Source organism: Pimephales promelas, chromosome 9, assembly GCF_988280905.1.
Source record: "Pimephales promelas chromosome 9, fPimPro1.hap1.1, whole genome shotgun sequence".
In the NCBI taxonomy this organism is placed as follows: domain Eukaryota; kingdom Metazoa; phylum Chordata; class Actinopteri; order Cypriniformes; family Leuciscidae; genus Pimephales; species Pimephales promelas.
Genome location: NC_142777.1, coordinates 7,392,706 through 7,409,666, shown reverse-complemented (window position 1 = coordinate 7,409,666; position 16,961 = coordinate 7,392,706). Strand labels below are relative to the sequence as shown.

At 39.9% G+C, this 16,961-nt stretch overlaps 1 long non-coding RNA gene across 1 annotated transcript; it reads left to right on the top strand.

The window, feature by feature from the left end:
• The first annotated feature begins 3,071 nt into the window (after positions 1-3,071).
• On the top strand, positions 3,072-3,989 carry LOC148977493 (uncharacterized). Its single transcript, XR_016169775.1, has 3 exons — positions 3,072-3,113; positions 3,598-3,695; positions 3,904-3,989. It is a non-coding gene; the product is annotated as an uncharacterized LOC148977493 (long non-coding RNA).
• Positions 3,990-16,961: the final 12,972 nt, after the last annotated feature.

Sequence of the window (16,961 nt, the reverse complement as noted above, 5' to 3'; positions counted from 1 at the left end):
GAGAACGAAACAAGATGAGACAAGATTTTTGCACAATTTTTCAGAAAATCCTCAATGACAAAATTCATGACTGGAAAAATAGTATGCAGGTGCATTTTCAAATCTTTTAACTAATAATACACTAATGCATGTCATTTCAGGCCTACTTTATGAGTATGAATTATCAAATGCATTGAAAGAAAACAATATACAAGCACTGTAAAAGGTTTTTATTGACTGGCGTTTCTCCTGTTTTACAGGAGTCTCATCAGACCTTACTGTACATTTAAGAGCTTTCAGAACGTCTGATTGAGGCTGTGTGTGACCTTCTAACTGAACTCATTGAAGTCTGCAGTAAGTGTGTATAGCAATAAGTGCAAGTGCAACCATAATCAAAGTTAGCACACAAACTCTTTATAGTTGTTTTGAAATTGCTGTTTGATTTTGCACCGGCAGTTATAGGGTTAATGCGGGAAATTCATTCGTTGTTCTTGTGTTCCGATTATACGTTCAGAAACAGAGCCTCGTTTGTCTGTTGTCCTTAAAACATTATGTGATGAATGGTGTGGGGGTGTATCCAGTGATGTAGTGGTGCCTGGAGAAGTGGGTATACTCTTAATTTATGCCCCCAATATTTTTTTAAGCGTCCAAGCAAAGGATGAACGCTCTGTGTTATAAACAGTTACGTGTAAGACTACTAGTCTTGCATTAGTATTCAATATGCAAGACCAATAGAGAATAATGAATACAATAGAACACATAGAATCAGTAGTATCCTTGCATATCAGGGTCGCACATATGGTTTTCTAAATACCCAGGTGCCAGGTCCCATAAAGTATAATGTTAGGGGGTTTCGGGGGCATGCCCCTAACCTCCCCAACCCCCCCCCCCCCCCCTTATTTCGAAATTTGATTTTCATTATTTCCAAATGAGAATTTTAAAAGTTTTGATGGCCAAAAAAATTGACAACAGTAGCTTTAAAATCATGAAGTTGCCTATTTGATCAGATTCTTTAACATGAGAATCAGTTCCAGTTTCAGCGACTTTTCTTCCCTAAATTAATCAATGTTTTTTGGACTAATCTGTTAATTTAATAATTGGTTCAATTGCTCACCTTAAAAAGACACTTGTCGCCACCCTCTGGCTCAATGATGCAAGTGGCGCAAACACAGACAAGCGGAGTTATACAAACATTGAAAAGTCAAACACATTAGAAAAAACGTTATACAAATATATTTATACAATAATAATGGCAATATATTTAATAGGGTGATTGTGTTGTTAAATTGAGCTTATAATTTCCATTGTCTTTTATCAAACTGATTATTTCTGTCGGTCATTTAAAACGTCTATTGAAAAACAGCCGTAAATTTGAGCTACTTGCATCTTATCTCGCACTGTATGATCGTTAACTGAAGAGAAGCGTCGCGTTGGGATTCGCGCTCGGCTCGCGCTTCTGTGAACAGAAATAGGCCTACTGCATTCTTTGATTGGTCTCACGAACATTTTAACATTGACGAGCAGGTGTTTGAGTGCTGATCGCAGATCAGATGAGAAGGTCAGTTATCGTCGCGAATCATTGCAGCAACAAATTAGAGTTAATACGGGTACGACTCTAACTGGGTGTTTTTTTTAATTCACGAAATTGGATTAGCAACTAACGTTAAGATGCGCGTCAGAGGGGATTTAGAAGTGGGTATACGCAATGCCGACTGAAAAGGAAGTGGGTATACGCCGTATACCTGCGTATACCCTGCACTACACCACTGGGTGTATCTTTTTGATTTGTTTGGCTTTGGTTCCGCCCGTCTGAACCGTTCTGTAGTATCCCAGCAAACACATGACGTAACGACGACCAAAAGTAACGTCAGTATTGGTCGTTGGTTCGTCGCGTCACCAAAAGACTATGCCACGACTATGTGGCAACGTCATCAGAAGGTAGTCTTGTGACCACATCGCTTGGTCGCTTCCTTACCTTCCCACAACGTTGTCTAAAGACCAGGTGATGACCAATCATTTTCTAACCTCCTCACCACGTCTTAGCCACGTCATTTCTAGACTTAAGCAGTTCGAAATTGTTTTCAGATGTTTTATATTTACAGGTGCTGGTAATATAATTAGAACATCATCAAAAAGTTGATTTATATCACTAATTTCATTCAAATAGTGAAACTATATAGTATAATTTTATATATATATATATATATATATATATATATATTATTTATTATTTAAAAATGTTATCCATTCACCTGTAGTGTCTCACTTAAGACTCATTCAAGTCATACAGATTTCAACAATTCCCCTTTAGTACAGTAGGGGGCAGTATATGCAACTCAAACGCTTGCAGCGAAGAGCTTCCGTTGCTGGTGTATAAGTCCCGCCTCACGAACGTGCGCGGATTGTGTTTGAATTTTCACTTTTCACTTTTCGTATCCTTTGACTATCTTCTAGTGTTTTATTTTACACACTTTCCTATCTTTTCAGTTTTTAGTTACTTAACGTTACAGCAGTACTTTAACATATCAATCGAAGAAAGAAGAAATACACCATTGCTTCACGACGAAACACAGGTAAGTGTAAAAACAACCCGCCGTAAGGGTCCCACACGTTCTCTGAAGTATTATTAACCAGGATCTCTATTTCAAATGTAGTTTTTAAATGGCTTTTTAACTAGTTAGGTTTAATTGTTGAGTAGACAGTGTTGCGTCTGTAAACTTTTCTGTTTATAGAACTTGACAATCACCTAACTTTGTTTTGAACATCTTTTCAAAAACATCAATTGGCTACCATGACTCTATCTCCGCCTTAACCCAAACGGTTACAGTAATACAAGGTATGTTAATTTTTATTGTGGGTACACTTCTGTCATTGTGGGTACAAGTTGTTCAGTCATGTAACTGCAATGTGTTATCTTTGCACTTTGTACGTTTCTGACCTTCATTTTAATGTCTTTGAAATATTTTGTGTTTCTGAAACAGAGACACTTAAGACTATGTTGACCCGCCAGGAAGAAGTTACAAGGCGTATCATGCGGGCTGTTGCTTCTAGCGGTGTCTGGAAAAACTACAGCCTTCATGGGAAGAAGGGGAAAAAAACATTGCTGCATACAGCAGTGTACCAGGTTATCAAACGTGAGTTTAATATTTGGTAATAATTGTGTGGATGTTCCACAGCACAAAAAATTGATTTATGCTTGTCTAAACATTTTCTGCTTTAGAATTGGTTCATGTTTTAAAATATAGCTTGCTGTTTTCAAATCTAAAAAACAATATCAAAATGCCCTTAATATATGAAGAGTTCAGATGCAAAAGCCTCTAAGTGCCATTTGAAATTTTCTTCTAGAATGATCATTTTTATCAAGCTTGTACATTTAAGTTCAGTGATTTCACTTAAATGGCAATGATAATTACCTATTAATTGGTATTTAAGTGAAATTGCTGAACTTAAATATACAAGTTTGATAAAAATCATCATTAAAGAAGAAAATTTCAAATGGCATTTAGAGGCTTTTGCATCTGAACTCTTCATATATTAAATGAGTCCACCACTTGTTTTGTAAAACATTGTAATCACACAAGAAATAAAAAAAATAAAAAAATGCATTCTACACAACAGGGGCTATCATGCTGAGTCGATCCGGACTACAGGACAAAGCTGTGGAGGAACTCGTCACAAATGTTTTAAAACATGCCCCAGCCCACAGTAAACTACAGGTACAAATATACACTTCTTGTGAGCATTTCACTTAAAAGACTGTGGCAATTGACTATTACTTGTAGGGATGGACCAATACCACTTTATGGAATGAGTATAGTATTTCATTTTTGCACTTGCCAATAGTGTGTACTGTGTACCAATACAAAATCTTGACATTGAATCTTGAAGTTCTGTTCACTCAATTTATTTAAATTGTTTGTCTAGGTGCAGTCAGTCCCAGAAGTGGCGGTCCAGCAACAGGACAATAACCAGCAATTGACGTGAAGACCTTTTTAAAGTGTTTTAAATAGTGTGTTAAAATTTATTTATTTTTTGCTTTAATGTACAGTTGTTCATTTTTTCTCATTTGTTTTTAAAGTGTTTTAAATAGTGACATTTATTTTTTTGCCTTTTTTGCTTTAATGTATAGTTGTTCATTTTTTCCCTAATTTGTTATAGTGTCTATTCAATTATGTTCAATAAAATCTGCAAAACACTTTTCAGTTTTTTCAATTATTCTACATGTTTTTTTAACATATTTAACATTAACAATAGTGAATGTTTAAACGTGTTTTTACCAATTGTTTGAGTAAAATGTCACAATTTGAACAGTAAAGCTACTTGAAACAAACAAGTTCTGAACAAGAACCACAATTACAGATGTTGCTGTGGCAGTAGTGGCAGGTAAATGGTTGTCAATAAAACCACTGCAGAATGAATATATAATGAAAAAGTCATCAAATGACCAATCCGCGACCAATAACACGGTCGCAAAGTGACGTACTGAAGACGTACTGAAGACGTCACGTTGTCGGTTGGCGACGTCGTAGCGACATCTTTTGGTGTTTCACTTTGACAGTTGTGGCGACGTCATATGCTAACGCAAGTGTGACTAAAAATGACCACCACGTGACGTCGTCAAAACGTAATATTGTTTGCAGGGATGTGCTTATTAATAATCGATCTCACCTGGAGTGGAGGACATTTAAGAGAGCAAAGGGGAAGTTCGCGTTGCGGACGTAATTGGCTTCTCGCGCTCGGAGGGAAACGGGGACGCTTTGTGTTGCTCGAGACCATTAGGGTTTGTCCGGCAACGAAGATGGCTAGCTACTTCATCGGTGTAGTTAGTAATAGTGGGACGGGGGCAGGGGCGGAGCTAGACTCTCAGTACAGTGGGGGTGGAGCTTCATCATGGGGCCCTCTGCTACCAAGTAATTTTAAAATTAAAGGGTTAGTTCACCCAAAAATGAAAATTCTGTCAGTATTTCCTCACCCCCATGTTGTTACAACCCCGTAAGACCTTCTTTCATCTTCGGAACACAAATTAAGATATTTAAGATATTAAGATCGCTCCTGCATACAGTCCATAGGCTTCTTGAGGGACTGGCTCTTGCTGTCCACGAAAAGTCATTAAAGACATCGTTAAAATAGTCCAAGTGACTACAGGGGCTCAATCTTAAGTTTATCAAACGACGAGAACACTTTTGTGCGCAAAAAAACAACAAAAATAACGACTTTATTTCAACTATTCGTTTATTTCTCCCTCTGCGTGAGTCAGGTTACTAGTTTAATAGCGTAAGCTTCTGTTATTGTACGTCACACGCATCACACACACATGACCAGCGTCGGCCAATAGTGAGCCTACGTGTGACGTAGTTCTACGCTATCACACTACGTTAACTGACTAGAGGCGCATAGAGAAGGAAGTGAATAGTTGAAATAAAGTCGTTATTTTTGTTGTTTTTTTTGCGCACACAAGTGTTCTCGTCGTTTGATAAACTTAAGATTGAGCCCCTGTAGTCACTTGGACTATTTTAACGATGTCTTTAATGACTTTTCGGGGACAACAAGAGCCAGTCCCTCAAGAAGCCTATGGACTGTATTCAGGAGCGATCTTAATATCTTAATTTGTGTTCCGAAGATGAACGAAGGTCTTACGGGGTTGGAACAACATGAGGGTGAGTAAATACTGACAGAATTTTCATTTTTGGGTGAACTAACCCTTTAAAACCATTAAAAAAAACGTAAAATATTTGATGAATGCATATGTAAGAATGTGTCACTTGTTGAGCCAAGTAATCTTATATGTTAAATAAAACACAAAGAAAAGCCACATGTTTTTTTTTTACAATTTTGTATTGACGAACAAAGAAAACAGTTGTCAGGTAAAAATGTTTGAGCACCACAGACAGTGATATCTCATTGACAGCGATGGTGCTGAACAGGCCAAGTGTGCTCAATCAGTGTCACACATTATATAATTGGATAAACACAAAGAAAATACAAAGTTTAGACACAAAGTTAAACACAAACACAAAACAAAAACTAAGTTTGTTTACAACTCCATAGGTAGGCTACAGGTTCTACCTGAAAACTGGGATGAAAACTTTGAGAAAAACAACTGATTTATAACATTCGGAGTGACTTGTTCATTACTAAAATATATTTTTTTTAAAGACAATACGATAAAGAAAATAAATCTAACAAAATTATATACATATAATGGTCCCTTATTAAACCTTCATCCTCCTCTCCTTCATGGTGGCAAATCAAACAATCATTATGATTTTACCGACATTTAAAAGAATAAATAGGCCCAAATAAACAAATAAGCCAGTAAAAAAAAAATTTTTATTATTATTTTTTTTTAATGTAGGCTACTATCAACTTGGATTGGCCTTTAGTCATTTCAACTTAAATTACAATAAACTGACTTTATAAATAGGGTTGAAACTTTTAAACAAAAAAGTAAACAATTTCTTTACTTATTTAGAATGTATTAATGATGACTAAATGTACATTTATTCAAATATTATGTATTAACACGTTTTCTAAGTTACCGATTTGAAATGGGCAATGGCGACCAACATCTACTGGCAAATTTTTCAAATGTATGTTTGGAATGCGACATTATTTGAATTCAAAAGAATTTAATGTTTTGTTAATAAAGAGATCTATTTAAAGAGACAGTGGAATCGATCATTGCAACTGACATTCGTTTTTCGTGACCCATACAACTGTAATGAATATGACATAGCTATAGAAAGTTAAAGGGTACATATCATGCTTTTAAATCATTCATTTTTACATATAAATCATACCGTTGTGGTCTATATAAAACATAACTGCAATGCTTGGGTCTGAATTCCTCATTATTATAGCTCTACAGGCCCCTTTTCTACCCCTTTTCTGATGTGCGTCTTTGAGCGACCCGTTTCAAAGCGGCCCCTTTAAATAAAAAGGAGATGCGTCACACCCCGCCCGCTCTCCAGGTCGATGAGTTTACGGTCAGTTCAACTCCCCACGTTCGGCCATTATTGTAGTTTGATTAGAGATATACGATTATATACGATACCTTCAAAGAACATTTTTATTCACACGTTAATAAAATGTCAACAACAGAAGACTTGTCCATCAAGCCTTACATATTCGAGCCAGAGCGAGCGAGTCGATAAAGACGACGACGAACCTGCAGAACAACCTCTTCATCATATGGATGTATTGGTATGTGAGTTAACTTTTTTGTGTTATTAGTGAAAGTCGACTATTTCTCTTGTTAAAACAAGCACACTGACAAGATAAATGACTACAGTCTAATCTTACCACAAACAACCTGTATTGATAATATGATTTAATACGTTTAGAAAAGCATCAGAAAAGCAGCTAAATGACCATTGATGAAACTCAAGAACAATTAATACTGCAGACGTGTAACGTTACTTCAAAACAAAAACAAAGAAAGACAAAGGTACTGCTAAACCATGACCACCATGTGTTTTAAGAAAGTAAAGTACTTTATTTTTATTAACGATATTTATAGCTTATTGAAATGCTCTGTTCGTCGTTTCCAAAGATAGCAGGAATTTAACGTTACCTCTCATTCAGACGAAGTCAATCGGCAAACCCTTCTGTATAACGTTACTGGCGGAGGTTGTTGAAGTGGGAATCCTTGAAGTGCTTCAGGTCACTACATCCAAAAACCGAACATTTTGACTTGCCCTCTCGTAACTTCTGCATCATTGAGATCGGACTACAAAATCGGAGCGAGAAATATTAATGGCGGATTGCTCGAAGTGTTGGACCGGTAGTCAATGTCTTTATTTGGCAGTTCCGCTGCAAATACGGTGACGCTGTAGTTCAAGAAACGTCATAGAAAACAGAATAAATGGAGGTTGGAGCAGGCTTCACTCAAAGTTTATATCTCAAATTGTTTTAAGAGTGCTGGCCTAATAATGACAATGCATGTATGGAAGAGAGAGGCCGCACTTTGCATATACAGTTTTATTATACACAAACGCGTTTCGGCGCGTGAAAAAAGGCAGAGTCCTGCAGTCATAGGTTAGTGTGAATTTAATCGAGGGCAATCTCGAATTTACATAATCATGGAAAACAAGCAGTTCATCCTCCGAGCCCGACCATACAAAGAATATGTCATCTATATACCTATACCATACTTTCAAATACTGGTTAAAAGGATTAGATTCGTAGATAAAATCTTGTTCGAATTTGCCCATAAAAAGATTGGCATAATTTGGTGCCATGGGTGAACCCATGGCAGTGCCTTGAGTTTGTAGAAAAAAATTATTTTGATTTATTTTAATTATTTTTTTAAAAGATACTACTGATTTTCTGATGAAATTGTCATGTATTGGGGAGATTTGTACAACTGATTTATTGTGCTCTATGGATGTGACCAACTTGTATACCAATATCCCGCATGATGCAGGTTTGGCGTCCTTAAAGTATTTCTTGCAGATGAATGAAGTTCCGCACACTGAGTTTTTGTTGTCATTGGCTCATGAAGTTCTTACAAAAAATTATTTCATGTTTCAAAATAATTTTTTTCTACAAACTCAAGGCACTGCCATGGGTTCACCCATGGCACCAAATTATGCCAATCTTTTTATGGGCAAATTCGAACAAGATTTTATCTACGAATCTAATCCTTTTAACCAGTATTTGAAAGTATGGTATAGGTATATAGATGACATATTCTTTGTATGGTCGGGCTCGGAGGATGAACTGCTTGTTTTCCATGATTATGTAAATTCGAGATTGCCCTCGATTAAATTCACACTAACCTATGACTGCAGGACTCTGCCTTTTTTGGATGTATTAGTGAAAAAGTTGGACAACACGATACAGACTGAAATTTATCGAAAAGAGACTGATCGTAACTCCTTTTTACACTATCAGAGTTTCCATCCACCCTCTCTTAAACGTAGTCTACCGTATAGTCAACTGCTGAGAGTGCGCCGCATTTGTAGTAATGATGAAGATTTTGAGCGACAAGCAGGAGAGCTGTGTCAAAGATTTATTGATAGGGGCTATACACACAATTTAGTGCGTGATTGTGTAGAGCGCGCGCGCAGTGTACAGCGCACTGACTTGATGACTAAACGCACTGATCAGGTAAAATCAAATAACACCCCGGTCACCTGTGTATCGACTTATGGCCATATCTCGAATAGTTTAAAGAACATCGTGCAACGTCATTGGCACATTTTAAGTAGCGATCCTCACATAGGACATACGTTCCAAAACTTACCGCGAACTTGCTATAAACGAGCACCCAGCCTGAGAGATCGATTAGTGCGCTCGCACCTTCCTGCGCATCCACAGGCGCCTTTCCCTTTCAAAATTCCTCACGGTAATTTCAAGTGTTTGAATTGTGCTGCATGTAACTTTATGCTGACAGACAATACGTTTACACATCCAAAAACAGACAGAGTCTATAAAGTTAAGGGCAGAATTACATGTCTCTCTACCTTTATTGTGTATTTATTGACTTGTCCTTGTGGGCTTCTTTATGTGGGCAAAACGAAGCGACAACTGAAGACCCGAATTTTTGAGCATAAGTGTGCTATTAGAAAGAATGATGAGAAATCTTCAGTTGCAAGACATTTTAATTCTGAGGGACACAATGCCAATATGCTTAGATTTATGGGTCTGGAGTGTGTTGGTCGGTCTTCAAGAGGGGGAGACCGTGAGAACCGCCTCCTCCAAAGGGAGGCTTGGTATATTTTTAATTTCAACACATGTATTCCCAATGGTATGAACGAGGACCTATCTTTAAGCTGTTTTCTTTAAAATATACTATTGTATTACATATTGTAGCCTATCTAATTATGTGTCTTTGTCTGTCATTAATGGATTCATTGGTAACACGTGCATCATTCTAAATCATTGGTTGATGTGATTATGGGTGTGTTAACTGGTGTGGGCATTTAAGACTGGATAAGGTATTGTTCTTTTGCACACTGAAGAAGGCACGCGCCGAAACGCGTTTGTGTATAATAAAACTGTATATGCAAAGTCATAGAAAACAGAAAAATCTGAACAGGTTGAAAAATATGACCAAAACAGAATATAAAGATATAAACGAACCACCTGAAGAGAATAATTTCATCTTTTCTGTACTTATAAACACTCCAAATATACAACAAAATGCATTTAAGGGCTAAAAAAGTGGATTTTGCATGACATGTCCCCTTTAAAGTAGCCTAGGTCTCAAAGCTTTGTTAAAAAATAAGGTGAGGAGATGCATATTTTTTGAGCTGAGATTCAAACAAATGACTAGTTATTATAGCGCAGTTTCAACGGGAAAGGCGAAAGCCCTCCTTAGACATTCACTCAAAAGTGTATTATAGGCATATATTTATAATTGTGTAATACAAAATAATAAAAGAATTGTGAACCAACAAGTAGCAGAATTCTAACTGCATAACAAAGACAACTCGGCGACATATGATTTCATTTCGAAGGAAGCGCTTCACAACGTCGACTTGTCTTAAGGCATGAACAAATATTAAATATTGCTGCCCTATAACATAACTATATGGCTATACAGTCATACATGAAAATATATAGCCATATCATGCAGGCTATGTTCTGTTAAGCATTATAACTGTTTGTTAATGTTATTTTTTGTTAATGTTTTTTCATAACATGAAAACTAGGATGAAAATCGACTTTCAAACTGCCCCACAAAAACATCGAGAATGTAAAAATAAATATCCGCTTTGAAGCGGCGTCTGTTGTCCTCGATCTGGTCATCCTCTGCGTCATCGTCAAAATGTATTTTTCTTTTGCGAACCCTCTGCTCCGCAAACTCGGTGGCTGCGTCACTGTCTCTGTCCATATTTCTTGCTGTGTTCTCCATACTGTCAAAGGCATCTTCTGTCCGTAACTCCCTGATCTGAGCCACAGCACTGTCAATAAGATCCACAGTAGTGTTGTCACGGTACCAAAATTTCAGTATTCGGTACCAATACCAGTAAAAATTCACGGTTCTCGGTACCAATTTCGGTACCAAAGCTTAGTTTAAATTTACATATAATTAAGTGTTTATCACGGTTACAAGTATGGAAACTGTACATTTGTATTATAAACACTTTAGAAAAAAATTAGATAAAATGACCTAAAATAAACAATAGTATACACTAACACATTTTTAAAGTTGTTTGTAAAGTTCTAATCCGTTAACATTTATTTAATGCACAATGAATGAAGTGAACAAACATGAACAATCAAGTGTTTCTATTAAATAACATTTACAAACATTAATTAATGTTGTAAAAATATATTGTTCACTCAATGTGTTGATGTGAAGTAGCTAATGTTGATAAATGGTATCTTATTGTAGCATTAGCAAACTATAGGCTACAGGAGAAAAAACATGTTTTATTTGATTTGACTGTACTTTTATTTAATCTAAAACTGCATTCATATTTAATTTTGAAAAGGCTTTTTAAAACTGCTGAGTTATAAAGGCAAGAATACGCCTAGAACTGGCACTGACATTAAATGACATAAATAGGGATGCTACTGTGCTCATGTACTCGTAAAACTACCCCGAAAGCACTTTAGAGGCCGTTCACATATCGCGCGCGTTTTTTTTTTTATTATATTTTTGCGCGTGCTTATTCTTTCCAAAGCGCTTGCTCTCACGCGGCATCTGTCATTGCTATGCAACAAATTTTTATTATGAGCGCGCTTGCCTCGCGCCTATATTTGAAATTGCGAATTTGCATGTAATCGGCCTCTTATGGCAACGTGACATTAGCCTAATCCAAAATATTTCCATATGTGGCTCTTTCCTCCTTTCGTGTCAACAAGTGGATTCAGAGAGAGAGAGAGAGCCATATCAGCGTTATGAAGAGGACGCAACTGTGCACCTTTCAGACAGCGCGTCTAGAACTGGATTAACCTGGTATTCGGTACCTAGAAAAGCTGGTACCGTAACATTTTTTTTTTAGTACCGACTTGTTACCGAAGTACCGAGTTTTTTGACAACACTAATCCACAGCAGTGTTGACATCCAGTGATTCTTTTTGGAGGTAATTCGACAGGATGTGTCCTCTTCAACAAATCATTCCAAAACACCAACATGAAAATGAATTTAAATGTGCTGAGTTTTGACAGTAGGCCGTCAGCTTCAGAGGCCCCCTTGGGTGTGCTGTTGTGGTGGAGTTGGATACGGTCCAGAGCTTTGAGAATAGCTGGGAAGCTTGTATCACCGCTTCTGTGGCCTGCTTCCTGGAGGCCCACCTTGTGTTAGAAAGGCTTTTCAGCGTAAGAATGGTTCTTTCCAGTTGCATGTTTTCCTGCTCCTCCTCCAGTATTTTAAATCTCGGAAGGCTTGAAATTAAAAAGCAGTACAAGGTCTCAAGTGTACCGAAAAAAAACTTTTGCACTACACAAACAACACGCTGCATCCATAAGAATTAGATTGAAGTTGTGTGCGCAGCGGTGGACATAAAATGCCTTGTCTGAGAAATTTTGCTTGACCCTGGCTTGCAGCCCCGTTAACTGCCCTGACATCGTTCTGGCACCATCATATGCTTGTCCCCTCAGATCATTTACATTAAGAACAAGGTCCTTTGTCAGCGAATTATGCAGAAGATCATAAAATGAAGCCGCACTGCCATCAGGTAACTCCTCAAATTTAATAAAGCGTTCAGTGCTGCTGCCTGTTTTGGTGACATATCTGAGTGAAAGATAAAACTAATCCATTCTTGTTATATCTATGGTGGAATCTACGATAACTGAGAAAAACTTTGCTAACTTAATCTCATCGATTATTGTGCTCAGTGTCTCTTTGGAAAGAGCTGCAATGAGCTCGTTTTGGGACTGGTGACTGAGGTATGTCACTCTGCTGACCGGGTTGTTAATGTGCTGCTCGAGGATGGAGTCGTAGTGAGCCAGCAACTTTAGGAGCTCTAAGGCCTCGTTTACACTGCATGGTTCAAGTGACCCAAATCAGATTTTTTCCTCTCATGTGGCACAGATCGGATATGACCAATGAACGTGTAAGCAGGAAAAAAACGCATGGATTCCGATTTTCTCAGATCGGATTCAGGCCTCATTCATATGTGGTAATGAATCGGATATGTGCATTTGCGTGTGCCATGTAAGCAGACAAATCGGATATTCCCCGGTAATGCGAGTCGTACGTCATTAAAAAGTGCACGATTACAGGTGCGAGCCGCGCGATGGAAGAAAGGATACACTGGAGCAATGCGGAGGTTTATGTCTTTTGAGTGTTTGGGGTGAAGAGTGCAGACAAAAATGCAGGGTTGTTACAGAAATAAATCCGTTTCTGAAGACATTTCACGAGATATGAGGCATCGTTTTAAGCGATATTCCTCCTCAGACAGAACATTGGCTAGTCGCGCCTCTGAAGGACCCATGCTGGCGCTGCTGCTAGGGCCAGAGGTATCCGTGACCGACGAGGTAATACTTAATAATACAATAATACCTTCACTCATGAAAAGTCCTCTTAAGAGGTAAGAGGACTTTTCACGAGTAAAGGTATTATTGCACCAAGTTGAAGTGCTTTAAAGCACTTTTTATGGTATTCCACTATACAATATAGTCATCAATTTTAAACGCTCAGAAAAACGTTTTATTTTGTGTCACCAGCCTAGGTCGGGTTACACTAATCGAGTAACTGTGTTTAAATATGGAAAACGAGGAAGTATTTGGTCGCTTCTCTTTTTGGCCCATATTTAATGCACTGGGCTAAGCTAAGTGCTAACATAGTTTTGCAGCAATACAGAGCGATAGAGTGCACGCACTGAGACGAGAGAGGTATGCATCAGCTCGTCTTAGTTGAGGGAATAACATAGTTTAATATGAAAACCCGGTGGAGTATCCCTTTAATGCATTGTATTACAGATATTTAACCTCTTTTGGAACTCATAATAATATTTCATACTAAGTTAGTGGATTACATTTCTTCTACATGTATTTCAACCAGTGATGCGCGGGTTAATACGAAATGTGCGGGTGCCTGCGGTCACCCGCGGTTACCCGCAGTTACGGGTCATCCAAAAATGTTTTTAATGATATTCGGGTCGCGGTCGGTCGGGTCGTTTGAAAAAAGATGCCAATTAAACATTTGTATATAGTACTAGACACAATTTTTGATGAAATATACAGCCCTACACATTATTGGCTGAATAACTGGCACGAAGATAACACACAAGCTCAGTCTAAACAGTTCTCGGTTCTTTACTAGTGATTGGAGAACCGCTGTCCCTGTGCGTTCGGTATACGCAGTATCTATGCGCAGTATCAGCTGCTCGTGCTCATCACTTCTCTCAACAGTGGCACCAACATGTCTCGGTTCAGTGAACTGTTGGAGTTACTGGAGTAAAATATAATTCAGGATATTGATTTATTTCGATTCGGAGGCGACTGTCAGGCATGTCTGAAAGTGAGTAACTTTAGTAACTTGTGGATCAGCACCTCTATGACCAGCACTGACGCAAGACGCGAACTGTATCGAACGATTCAGTTCGAGTGTACTGATTCGACCGGTTCACTAAAAAGAACCGGTTCAAAAGAACGATTCGTTCACGAACCGGCCATATCTGCGATGATCACTACAGTCTGCAGAGAGATGGAGGCGGCAAGAGAAAAGGTGAAGACTGGGGAGTGGAAGCTCCGCAAATACACAAATAGAAAGAGTAAAAGTGTGGGAGACATTTGCTGAAATAATGAAAGATGATGACCAAAGTGCTGGCTTTGCCTTTGTTATGTGTAGGCCTACGTCTTCTTGCGATGCTGTGTTACACGTCTATGGCCCAATAACGCTCCGATGAGCATTTACTTTTAAATAATGCGGTCAGGAAGCGGGTCGGGTACAATGTTTTTTTATACTTTTTTAGTTGCGGGCGGGTAGCTGAAAACGTCGGTCGGTTGCGGGTTGTTTATACATTGACCCGCGCATCACTGATTTCAACCATACTAGATACTTTTTGTAACGTTTTACAAGCTCTTCCCGAGCTGTTCATGTTTGTGTGTGTGTGGGATGTCTAGCGCGTGGTCGCGTTGATATGTGTGTGCGTGTGTGTCTGTGTGAGTGTGTTACACGTAGGTGTGGGTCACGCTGGTAAACATGTGTATTGCGATAGAACAAAAGGGGGTCTGGCTTGTTTCCAGATTCCCCCCCCCCCCCCTGAAAGTGTCACAGGATCAAAAAGAGGAGAGGGCTAGCTCTGATTGCAACACAGATTAACTTCGTTGGTGGTGTGTGGCGATGCCTCGCGATGTCCTTCCCTTACGAAAAATAACTGCAGTACAAATGAAGTACAACTGCAGCAAAACTCCAGTTCAAAGCAGTATAACTGCAGTACAATGAAGTACAATTGTAGATTTGCAGTATTAACGAAGTATAACTGCAGTATAACTGCAGTATAGATACAATGTGACTGCAGTACATTGAAGTGCAACTGCAGTAAAACCACAGTACAAAAAGTACAACTTCAGAATAGTGAAGTAAAACTGCAGTACAACTGTAGATTTGCAGTATTAACAAAGTGCAGTATAGACACAATGTGACTGCAGTACAACTGTAGATTTGCAGTATTACCGAAGTATAACTGCAGTATAGATACAATGTGACTGCAGTACAAATGTAGATTTGCAGTATTAACGAAGTATAACTGCAGTATAGATACAATGTAACTGTCACGGTGTATGTGCAGGCAGAAGAGGACGAGGAGTCAGGATTCCAATGAAGACAATATATTTAATACCAAATACAGGCAGGAAGACGGGGTACACAGAGTAACATGCAACATTGACCAACAAAGACAGAATGCAACTGAGGGAACTAAATACACAGGAGAATCAAACATAATGAGGTGAAGACAGGTGAAACAGATGAACAGGACGTTGAACGGGAGGCTGATGAGGGAGTGAGTTCAGGTGTGCAGACAAGAGGATCACGGGAAGTGTAGTGCTGGAGACGCAGACAGGATGGTGCAGACGAAGACTGTGACAGAACTCCCCCCTCCCGGGAGGCGTGACCTCACGCCGCAGAACAGAGGAAAGGGGGGGGGGACGAACTGGGGGCTGAGCGGGGCGTGGCCAGGGCGGAGCAGGCTGAGGGCGTGGCGGAGCAGGCTGAAGGTGTGGCCAGGGCGATCGAGGAGACCCGGGTGAGGCCATCGAGCCAGCGAGACCGGGCGATGTAGAAAGGCTGGTGGGACATGGTGACACCAACGGCTCCGGCGACTGAGGCCGAGACGAGGATCCTGAAGACCGCAGCGCAACCAGAGCGACCGAGGACCAAGGTGGACCCGGAGGGAGAGAAGAGCCCAACAGAACCAGAAGGACGCAGCGACGAGGCGAAGCCAGAGGAGGGTAGTCCCAGGGTGAGTGCGGGTCGATGAAGGACCAAGGGGGAACCGGGGGGACGAGGAAGCCTGGAGGAGCTGGTGGGCTGAAGGGCCACGGCGGAGGTGAGGGAGGTAAGAGCCATGGTGGAGGTAATGGACCAGAGGGCTGCGGCAGAGACCAGGTCGAGGAGGTTCGAGGAGGAGACCGGGGATCCCCTGACCCAGATGGAGTTGGTGGCCGGCAGACCCACGACGATTCTACCTCCTCGAAGCACTCCGGGGAAGCAGTGGGGCTGCTAAGCAGTGGTGGAGAGATGGTGAAAACCTGATGGATAGGAGGAGGTGGGAGAGGGAGGCTGGGTGGGCTCACGGTCTCGGGCTCTGGCTGGACGGTCTCGGGCTCTGGCTGGACGGTCTCGGGCTCTGGCTGCACGGTCTCTGGTGCGGGCTGGACGGGACCAGCGAAGAAGAGAGCTCGGGCTCGGAGAGGCTGGACGGAGCCAGCGGGGAGGAGAGCTCGAGCTTTGGAGGGTTGACGGTGAGCGCAGGTTTCCTGGGGACGAGAATTAACCGGGGTCGCAGAACCGGGTAGATTCTCCCCTGGAAACATATGGCGTTCATTTTGCAGTTTTGGGTCGGTCAATCTGTCACGGT